Here is an 11,293-nt window from a genome sequence, read left to right as displayed (position 1 = left end):
TTTATAAAACTCTTACACCTGTGTAAGTGATGAATCACTGAATTCACTCCAGAAACCAATATTGCACTGTATATTAGCTGAAATTTAAATAAAACAATAAAATAAAAAAACACACCCACTCAGTTCTACAGCTGGTTTATTAATTCCAAGGGCCCGGTCAAGCAGTGGAGTAGGCATCCCTACAAGATAAGATACAGCTGAACATATAAAACCCAAGCCCAAAAGGGACACCTAACTGATTAGTCAGTAGAACATGTGGCTCTTTTTTTTTTTTTTAAATGGAAGCACTGGGGTTTATTAAACTGTGCCTTAGTATAGGTGGTGGGGCTTGCCCATGGTGCTCTTGAAGTATAAAGCCCAGACTTTCTGCCAGTTCTTCTTGAGCAATGACACCAGGAAACTGACAGCTAAGTGGATGTTGTACACAAGCTCATCACCTGTCATCTTTATGTGGTCAACAGCCACTGCAAGATGCAGCACCTTCATCTTGAATTTGTTGGTGGACTTCACTTTGTCTACTTTGGCCACCATGTTCTCATTGTGGGTCAACAAGGAAGGCAAACTGCCAGCCTTATTCAGGCCTGGGCCCAGAATTCGTGGGCTCTGCTTGATCAGAGATTCTGAAGCCAAAAATGTATCCTACTTCTTGGCCAGGTTCTTGACTAATTTTTTATTCTTGTTGAGTTTCTTTAGTGCTTCATGTCCATATGAGGGACATGTGAGGGATATCCACTGCCTTGGCCTCATCAAAGTGCCACTGGTCCCTCAAAACACATATGAAGAACTTGGGGCAGGGAGTGGACTTAAGACTGATGGCAGCCAGGAAACGTTTGTCCTTCTGAGGGTCATAGTTCTTTAGGCTCATCTGCAGTTCCACCATCTCCAAAAACTTCCAGCACATGGTTCCCATGTAGGACTTCCTGTACCACCTCCTACAGGGTCACAGGAGACTTTGCTGCTCATGGTTCCTCACGTCAAAGGAACCACAAAACAGCAGAACATGTGACTCTTGATCTTGAGGTTGTGAGCTCCAGCTGCATGTTGGGTATAGAACTTACTTAAAAAAACAAGAATAAAACCAAAAAACCCCACCAAGGTGAAATGGACAACTCATATAATTTTGATAATCTGAAGGCATAACTGTCTAATTATAAGCAGAGACGGTTACATGAAAAGGCCATTCTTAACTTATGATATAGAAGGGAAAGAACATTGAATACTTATGCAGATAACTTGGTATCATTTAAAGCAATAATCCTATGAAGCTAGGAGGAAAGGGAGGATCACAGAAGTTATTTATCCAGGACCACCCAACTTGTAAGTGGCAGGTTTTGAAATCAGCTGTGTATGACTTCAAAGATTATAGATTTCCTCTACACCGCTCTGCCTTTGTGGTTATGGAAAAAAGGTTGTAGATTTCCTCTACACCACTCTGCCTTTGTGGTTAATGGATATGTTCAAAATAATCATTTGGAATTCTTGGATACTGGTGACACTATTACGTCGGTATATGGGAATCACTGAAAGTTCTGGCTTTATGGGATGAGAGGAGTCATAGCATATCAGGTCATATTATATTGAACAAAATCAGGATCAACTCTGGTGAATAGTGGGGAACTCACAAAGCCATTGTAGAATGAGTTCCAGAAAGGATTTCTAAGAAGGGAGCACCAAGGGCTTTAAGGTTCACTGAAGCATAACTGCAAAGAATGTGTCCTATGATGGGCAGCAACCACAGGCCTCAGCTGTTGCTGGTCTAACAGGCTGAGCCAAAGCTCTGCACAGTATGTCTGAAGAAGTGTCATAAATGGTGACAATTTCTCTGAATAGTGCTATAGATGGCAATCACAGGGCAGAAATCACCTGTGCTGAATGTGGACTGAACCACTGTTTGAACAATGAACTTCTTATACACACATGCAAAACCACAATCACTCAAACACCATTGATTTGTTTTAGGTGGAAAGACAATCTGCTTTATTATGTATTTAACATTTTACTACTCCACTGAATCAAGACTAAGCTTCTTTTGTGTTTCTCATGGCACTGGGAATACAAAGATGGGAAGATAAATGTCATTGTCCTCAAGATGTTCAAAATATTGGCTTGGGAGGTGGAGGAAAGATTTGTAAACTAATAGGTGAGACCAGTGCTCTGGAGCTTATATTTCTCTTGTTTTACTTACTTATACACATGTATATATGTGCATGTATACATATTCAAATGAAACAAGGCTTAGAATATTTTCTGAAGGTAGAAGTTCTACTGTAGGTGAACTAGAAAAAACATTAGCTTATCAAATATAACATATTTTACTCTACCAAGTTATATAAGTTCTTCACTTACATATTTTCTTTATAATCCTCTTCATACACCATTCTGTTTTATTCATTGATCACACAGAGGCAAATCTCATACTAGCATATGTGAATAGGCATTCAAAATTATCAAGGAAAGGGAGATAGAGTGGAAGAATGTAAATTTAGTAGGCAGATGTGCTTTTGTATTTGCATCCTAGGGTGGAAGTTAAATATAGCAATAATTTCCTTAGAAATTTATATTTATCTCTCCAAATCTCAAACATTGGAAACCAAAAAGTATTCCATGTATACGTTTACTATCTTAGATGTTCAGGTTTCTGGAATTGTCAGACCTGCACAGATATGATGTTGTCTTTGGGATGCTCTTTTGTCCTGTTTGCCTGGGGAATACCAACCATCACTTCTTTGGACAGTTTCTGTATTAACAAATGTATAGAAGTAGCCTTCCATATTACAATGCTAATACATTGTGGGAATCTTAAGGTACCATCCAAAATCAGATAATATTTTTTGTTTTTGTGTTTAGTTCTGGAGTGGCTCGTAAGAGTACAATACAATAAAGTTTAACACTGAGTTCTTCTTTTGTTTTAAAGATTTAATTTATTTATTTGACAGATGGAGATCACAAGTAGGCAGAGAGGCAGGCAGAGAGAAGAGAAGGGGAAGCTGAGCAGAGAGCCCAATGCGGGGTTCGATCCCAGGACCCTGGGTTCATGAACTGAGCTGAAGGCAGAGGATTTAACCCACTGAGCCACCCAGGAGCCCTAAGGTTGAGTTTTTATTGACTAAATTAAGGTCTCCCTTTCAACTAGATTACACAGTAATTTTTAATGTGAAGTCACATCTTATGTTCAATTGTGTTTAGGTCTTCAATATTAGATATAATGGCATGTTCTTTTAATAGAAGGAAATAGATATCCTGGGCATGAAGCCACTGATATCCACATCAGTTAAAAAGTCCTCTTGCCATTATTAAGCTATGCACATTACTAACCACTTTTTTCTGATTACTTCCTTAGCAAAAGTAGAGTTAGAGGCTTGGTATTTGCTTTATTTAAAATAATTTTTTTTGAAAGAAGTTGCTGTGGCTGATATCAAAGAGGTTACTGCCTATATTCTCCTCTAGGATTTTGATGGATTCCTGTCTCACGTTGAGGTTTTTTATCCATTTTGAGTTTATTTTTGTGTACAGTGTAAGAGAATGGTCGAGTTTCATTCTTCTACATATAGCTATCCAGTTTTCCCAGCACCATTTATTGAAGAGACTGTCTTTTTTCCACTGTATATTTTTTCCTGTTTTGTCGAAGATAATTTGACCATAGAGTTGAAGGTCCATATCTGGGCTCTCTACTCTGTTCCACTGGTCTGTGTGTCTGTTTTTATGCCAGTGCAATGCTGTCTTGGTGATCACAGCTTTGTAGTAAAGCTTGAAATCAGGTAACGTGATGCCGCCAGTTTTATTTTTGTTTTTCAATATTTCCTTAGCGATTCGGGGTCTCTTCTGATTCCATACAAATTTTAGGCTTCTTTCAAGATATGTCTCCAAAGGCAAAGGAAACAAAAGCGAAAATGGACTTTTGGGACTTCATCAAGATCAAAACCTTCTGCACAGCAAAGGAAACAGTCAACAAAACAAAGAGGCAACCCACAGAATGGGAGAAGATATTTGCAAATGACAGTACAGACAAAAGGTTGATATCCAGGATCTATAAAGAACTCCTCAAACTCAACACACACAAAACAGACAATCATATCAAAAAATGGGCAGAAGATATGAATAGACACTTCTCCAATGAAGACATACAAATGGCTATCAGACACATGAAAAAATGTTCATCATCACTAGCCATCAGGGAGATTCAAATTAAAACCACATTGCGATACCACCTTATACCACTTAGAATGGCCAAAATTAGCAAGACAGGAAACAACATGTGTTGGAGGGGATGTGGAGAAAGGGGAACCCTCTTACACTGTTGGTGGGAATGCAAGTTGGTGCAGCCACTTTGGAGAACAGCGTAGAGATTCCTCAAGAAAGTAAAAATAGAGCTTCCCTATGACCCTGCAATTGCACTACTGGGTATTTACCCCAATGATACAGATGTAGTGAAAAGGGCGGCTATCTGTACCCCAATGTTTATAGCACAATGGCCACAGTCGCCAAACTGTGGAAAGAACCAAGATGGTTCTTCAACGGACAAATGGATAAGGAAGATGTGGTCCATATACACTATGGAGTATTATGCCTCCCTCAGAAAGGATGAATACCCAACTTTTGTAGCAACATGGACGGGACTGGAAGAGAATATGCTGAGTGAAATAAGTCAAGCAGAGAGAGTCAATTATCATATGGTTTCACTTATTTGTGGAGCATAACAAATAGCATGGAGGACAAGGGGAGATGGAGAGGAGAAGGGAGTTGAGGGAAATTGGAAGGGGAGGTGAACCATGAGAGACTATGGATTCTGAAAAACAATCTGAGGGTTCTGAAGGGGCGGAGGGTGGGAGGTTGGGGGAACCAGGTGGTGGATATTAGAGAGGGTACGGATTGCATGGAGCACTGGGTGTGGTGCAAAAACAATGAATACTGTTACACTGAAAATAAATTAAAAAAATTAAAAAAAAAGTTTTTTAAGATTATGGACAAAGATAGTTCTTTAGGGAAATGTTAAAGTTCATTTTAAATATAAACTTCTATATAGTAATTCATAACTTTAAGGTAATTTTTATCAATTCTTTCTGGACTTTAAAGTAATAAATATATAATACTCTGTAAATGTATGTTATAGACATGGTAAATAATAAAATATCTGGCAAAGAGGTTCTCAACAGCCTCCAGCATGGGCTAATAATCTTTGCTAATTGTGCCAGATAAATTTTTAGGTTGAAATGTAGAAGACTGACAACCTGTCCTGGTGGTGAATCTAAGAAAACAGTTCTTCAGAAATTAGTCAGTGCATAGGAGACTGCAGAATACTGAATTGCATTCATTAACAACTTATTAAGAGACCAAGTAAAATACTGTACTTTAATCCCCATTAAGTACTGTACTTTTTTTACTCCTAAAATATAAAAGTGATTTAAGTTGTTCATTTTAGATAGGTGAAAGCTAAAATTCTTTCTGAACTTTTAATTATTAATTACCCATTTTACCAGTACATATACTTCTTAAATTTTTAAATGTCAGACTGACATATTATCATTTGCTGTCTTGACTTTTCTCAGCTTAGTTTTTTTTTTTTCAGCTTAGTTTTTATGAGGTAGTTTAAGACAACTGTAGCTCACACAAGTGCTCACACTTACCACGCTGTTTCTCCAATGCACATAAAATATATTATTATACATTCACTTCAGCAACTTCACAGCTGTTTTCATTTTTTGTTTGATTGCTTTCAGCCCATTATCCCCTATGCACTGTTGTTTCTGGGAGGAAAGTTTTATTGAGCATTTGGAAGTAATTTGAAGTAGTATAGTCAAGCAAATGAGTCTTTTTTTTTTTTTTTAGGGGATACATTTCTTAGATGAAAATCTTCAAAAAAGAATATTGAAGTCTGATGCTTAAATATTTTGAAGATCGTTCAGAAACATTTAAGTTAAATGTCAGTTATCTTTCTAAAATGTATACATAACTCATTTTTACTATCACTCATGTACCGTACTAGTCTGGAGAAGAGTATGTTGAAGATGCAACAAATATTCTTTGAACACTTCAATAAACACAATGCAAACATTCACTTTAATAATGTTGCCTTTGTTAATACAAAACTGAGTGCATTTTTTTCCCTTGCCCCTGGCTGAGCCATGACTAGCTGAGTAGCAACAGCAGAGTGCTGAAAGAATTTTTCAACAGCAATTTGCTTGTTCTAATTTACTTTTCAAGGCTGATGATCAGGATCATTATGTTGCTTGCAAAAAGATCTATTTCTATTAATTTGACCCAGTCATTCCCCTTGTTCTCATCATGTTTAGTTTCCCTGGCAGCTTTAAGTGAATCAGAAGTGCCACTGGCACTCCGGTTCTATAGCTTACATACAAAATGAACTCCTATATTCTTTAGGAACAGAACTGTTACACCTGCTGAGAAAGTATGGGTACACTGAAATGAGGGACTCAATGAAACCTCTGCTTTTTGCTCTTCAAACAGAAATGCTCTTTTTAGTTAGCAGACCTATACAATAACACAACAAACCATTATCTGTTTAATTCTTTCTTTAAAGAAATTCTAAGAAGCCTTGTTTTTTAACTTGAACACAATCACCACTCATCGACAAGATCAATACATAGAACTTGTTTGTAATTTAAAAATTTTACATGATACATATTGAAAAAGGCTTCATACCAAATGTATAGTACCCTAAAAATGTAAAGGTAAATAACCAAGTTATTTTCTACAGCCCCAATAAATTTCAAAATAGCTAAATGTTTTCCTGATCTCCTTTCTTTGAGGAAATGTGTATTATTAGTTCCAATGTATATAGTTCCAACATTTAAAGAGCCCCAGCTAAGTGATTTGGAAAATCAATGGTAATAATACTTTTCACACTAAATACAACTATAAAACTGACAAAGGAACTCTAACTTCAATCACTGACAAATTAACAAAGCTAACAATATAAATAAAATGGATCCCACTTAATTCAGGCTATGCTTCTTAAAGCGAAAAAAATCACAGGGTTTGAATACAGTCATTAATTATCCCTTTATAGCCTGCAGAGGGCACTCAAGTCCTTTGAAAGAAAAAGTAAAAATTTTAAGAGGCATAATGATTCATTTTTCATTTTTTTAATAGTAGTATATTAACTAAACAATATTGTTTTTACAGATACTATCATTTAAAAAGAAGACATTTAAAGGAGAAAAATACAGTTTGACTTCAAATGTTTAATGGATTATTAAGACATGCAAATTTCCACATGTCTTACTGGAAAAAACAATTCAGTAGGTGGTTTCCATCCCAGGGTACCTGTCAATCCATAAATGTTACTCACCGCACATTAGCACCACACTGCTGACAATTACACAGATTAGTCAGGGCCTAAAGAAAGCAATCTGGACCTCACAGTAAACTAGTAATACAGATAAGGCATTGACTGCTCTAGGCTATACATACACAATAACATTATCATCTCCATAAAACAGCTGATGAAAAAACATTAGAAGCTGGTTGAAAAGGCTTTAGCTCCTAAGAGTAATTTTTCAGAGTAATTGCATGAGCTCTCCGTTAATTTTCATTTTATTGAGCCTCTCCATTACTGTTAACATGTTTGGAGAGAAGATATTTGACTTTAAATACTCTTCCTTTGACATTAACACAAACATTTCATAGGGAAACCCACCAAGTCAGATACAGTAACATATATTACACAAATACACACACATATGTGTATACATACGTTTCATTTAGAGTCTCTGATGGCATATTTCAAAATATACTGCAACATTTATCAACTAAATATTGACTGCATAGAGTAGTTAATTATTAAACATACTAGTTTCTTAGCAATATAGCCAGGGATCCTGCCCTTCTATCTTTTTCTGCTTCTCAATTTTGCTTTGGTATATGTGCTGCCCAAGTGAGAAGGTCAATTTTGCTTTGGTTAGGTAACTTGCTATCAGAAGATATTTAGAAACAGATTGGTTACTAAATTGGAACTAGAGAGACTGGCTTGGCACCAACATGAATTAGATGTGTACAAGTCATTGTTTCAATTCAGAAATTGGATCACAGAATGTTTGAGATAAAAAAAAATGTATGGGGAAAGTTATCTAAACATGTAACTTGTATCCTAAAGTCCTACTAGAATAATGAACAAATTATAAAGCATTTAAAAAATGCCTTGTCTGTAATAAAATTAATCAATAATAATTTAGTGTTTTAAAACTATTTTTGTTACAAATTATCATGTTTCTTTTTTAAAGAGTCAAACTTGAAATATACTTAAGGAATAAATCTCCAAATTTGGTATCTTGGAAGATGAATATTGACACTGATGTTGCTAATAGTTTTCAAAAGCTAATTCTTTAAGAAGCCTAGCATAAAACACATCTTAAAATTTTATTCTTAAAATATTGTGCAAAATTCCATAAAGTATTTTAAAGTTCAAAGTTATGGAAGAAGAGTAGCCAATTAAATGAGAAAAAGGCAGAAGAAATAGTAAACAACGTAGCAGAAAGTAGTTATTTTGATAATTTAAAATAATCTGGATTATTTTTGTAATGGCATCATTTACCTTTATGGAAAAAAAAACACATCATTCTGGAAAAGAATGTGATTATTCTTATGGTGGCAATATAACAAGCCCCTTTTTCTCAAGGAAGGACTAAGTTAACAAATAAAGCTTTGAAACCATAAGTCTTAAGATGAATAACTGTGTATTACAATATGTTTTCCTCATTGGATTTCTTTACCACATAGCATGACATTTTTTAATGGGGGGAGGGCAGGGAGAAACCATGCAGTTTAATAAAATAGAAGCATTTTCCAACCTAAGTTATAGCCACTGCTTTGATTTTTGGTTTATCTCAGGGCCAATAAGTATACATTCTAGTACATGAAACAAAACTAGAAGATATACTTAGAATGTAGTCTTTGTTTCTTCTTTCTTCAAAGCCTATGTTTCTTAAAATCATTGTTAGTCGAAGCAAAAAGAAATGTTTGTTCTATTACGTAAAGAAATAAACTTCATTTGGTATTCAATTGACTTTCTAACTTAGCAGACAGGACTTTACATCTTCAAATACTGAAAATAAATTGCATTCTTGGCCCTTGCTTTAAAAGGTTAGAGAGAATAAACGCACACCCTGGTAGTGTTCTAGTGATCTCCCTAATCTCAGTTGCACTTTGTCAGAACGAGGTAACTGGTAGTTAAGTGAAATACCCTAGATCAAAGGGGGATTAATCACCAACTGAATCCTTGCTGAATAAACCTGTCATTCAAGAAAATTATTTCCACCGAACTTAGCAGAGGATTGAAGGTATTTGCATAACAGGGACCAACGTACTTCAGCCAGGTTAAAAGGTTCAGAATTCATCCCATGTTTAGCTTTTTGCCTCCTTTTCCTTTCAGCAGCCGCATACAATGGTTTCTAATCTGATAATACAGCTAACTATCTAAATGATGTCAGAACAGGAAAGTATTGCAAAGTTTGGATGAGGGATGGATCAATTTCACTTTCAGTAACTCCTAAATCTGATTTGTTGGAATTTAAGATGTAATCCTAAAAAAGTCCCTTAAACCTGAGGACTGTTTATTAACATCCCTTTTCTGACCTTTGTCTTAGAAACAATCATTCTGCTATGGCAGCAGTCCCCACAGAGGCTCTGGATGATAACTCGACCTACCTACCTCACACGGGTGGTACAGGAGTCTACGAATGTCTGTAAAGCAGTGTGAAATACTATAATAAAAAATAAAAGAAAAATATTAGTTGTTACTGTGTAAAAACTGTGCTTTGAAAGACCTTAAATCATACAATGTATAAAAGCCACCATAATTTTAACTCAGAAATACTAAGTTGGTGTGGGGAAAAAAAAGTTTATGAGACAGACTACTGTTTAATCAAAACAAAAAAAAAACTTTTTACACAAATAATTCCCTTAAGAATTCCTGATAAGGCTATTTAATTCAAACCTGACATTTGAATCAATAATTTAAAAAGGAAAAATAAAAAGTGCCCATCCCTGTAAGGGTATTACCTTACATCGTAAGAGTATTGGTGGCTTTAAAAAGTTTTAAAAATATTGTTCAGTAAAAAAATGAAGAAGGGTTTTACAAAATTCATGAACTACTTTTTTTAGAGTACATTTTCAGAAATTTAACACATCTTGTACCTTTTGGGTCTCCTGAAGAATAATTACCCTTATGATAGACATCAAATTTCATAATCATATTTTGGCACTAAAAGGGAATTTAGCAATTTTGCATCTAGAGTATGTCTGACACCATCCAAATCTTTTACTGGAAGTAGATGCTCATATTCACTGCAAATGCAAAGCATCTTTCAAGTTAAAAAATGCAAAGAATAGTTATCAAAGAAAATGAATAAAATCCATAGTGAGATAATTTTTTAGAAAATGATTGAAGTTTTAACCCAAGAAAGGACTCTTAGAGTGTCTTATAGCTTAGAATAAGAACATGTCAATCACGATTAAGCTTCTGGAATCGGAATCCCTTTGAAATGCAGCTGTTTCTTCTTTAATTGTGGCAGCGGACTCTGAAGAAAAGAAAGGTCCAGCCTTAAAGATGAGTAAGGAATACAAAATAGCTCAGGATTAGTTGTGGAGTTCAAAGGTCGCTAATTACACTAAGGAGTTCCCAGACACAGGGAAAACATTAAACAGGTCACCTACCAAACGGGAAACAGACTTTGTCTTCAGAAATTATCCTGAAGTGACAGGTTTCTAGACAAAATCAAAAGCATCGCAGTGTGCCCAGCTGATCTCAACAGGATGAAAACATGAGTTGGTTTTAGTTCTGTAGCGTTATGTTAGAATGGAATGGCAACAGATGGCATCAGGTTCTCCTTCACCCTACACTTTTCCAGTATTCCCTAGATTTTCCTCAGGCTTCTAGAAATGTCAAATCAAAGGTTCACTGGCTTCTCTGATTGCTTATAAAGAAAGTTTTCCCTAGGGGATTATTATACTGAATATCTGTGTACTTACTAGATAAATGCCTCTTGCCTATCTTAGTGTACTTTACTCAACATTTATACAATCAAGATGTCCAAATGGCTCCATTAATATTAACGTAAGTTAAACGTTAAGCTTTCCTTCAGTTTAACAGAGATCAAATAACTTAAGTGAAATGGGTTTTTTCTTCTTCCAAAAGGAAAGTATTTACTACTGATTATCTATGATTAAGCCAGAATAATAAGTTAAAGTCCTGGTCAGGCAGTTATTCTATTTTCTTTGTTACCTGGGATAATTTTGAACATAGAGCATTCCGCCATGACAATGCCTTGCAGAAAAT

The 11,293-nt window shown here is 35.5% G+C and overlaps 1 pseudogene; it reads right to left on the bottom strand.

The window, feature by feature from the left end:
• Positions 1-261: 261 nt before the first annotated feature.
• On the bottom strand, positions 262-2,898 carry LOC125103806 (60S ribosomal protein L10a-like; annotated as a pseudogene).
• Between the last annotated feature and the right edge of the window lie 8,395 nt (positions 2,899-11,293).

This window comes from Lutra lutra, chromosome 7 (assembly GCF_902655055.1).
Source record: "Lutra lutra chromosome 7, mLutLut1.2, whole genome shotgun sequence".
Lineage (NCBI taxonomy): Eukaryota > Metazoa > Chordata > Mammalia > Carnivora > Mustelidae > Lutra > Lutra lutra.
The sequence above is the reverse complement of the archived record's forward strand: the minus strand, read 5'-3'. Positions and strand labels throughout refer to the sequence as shown.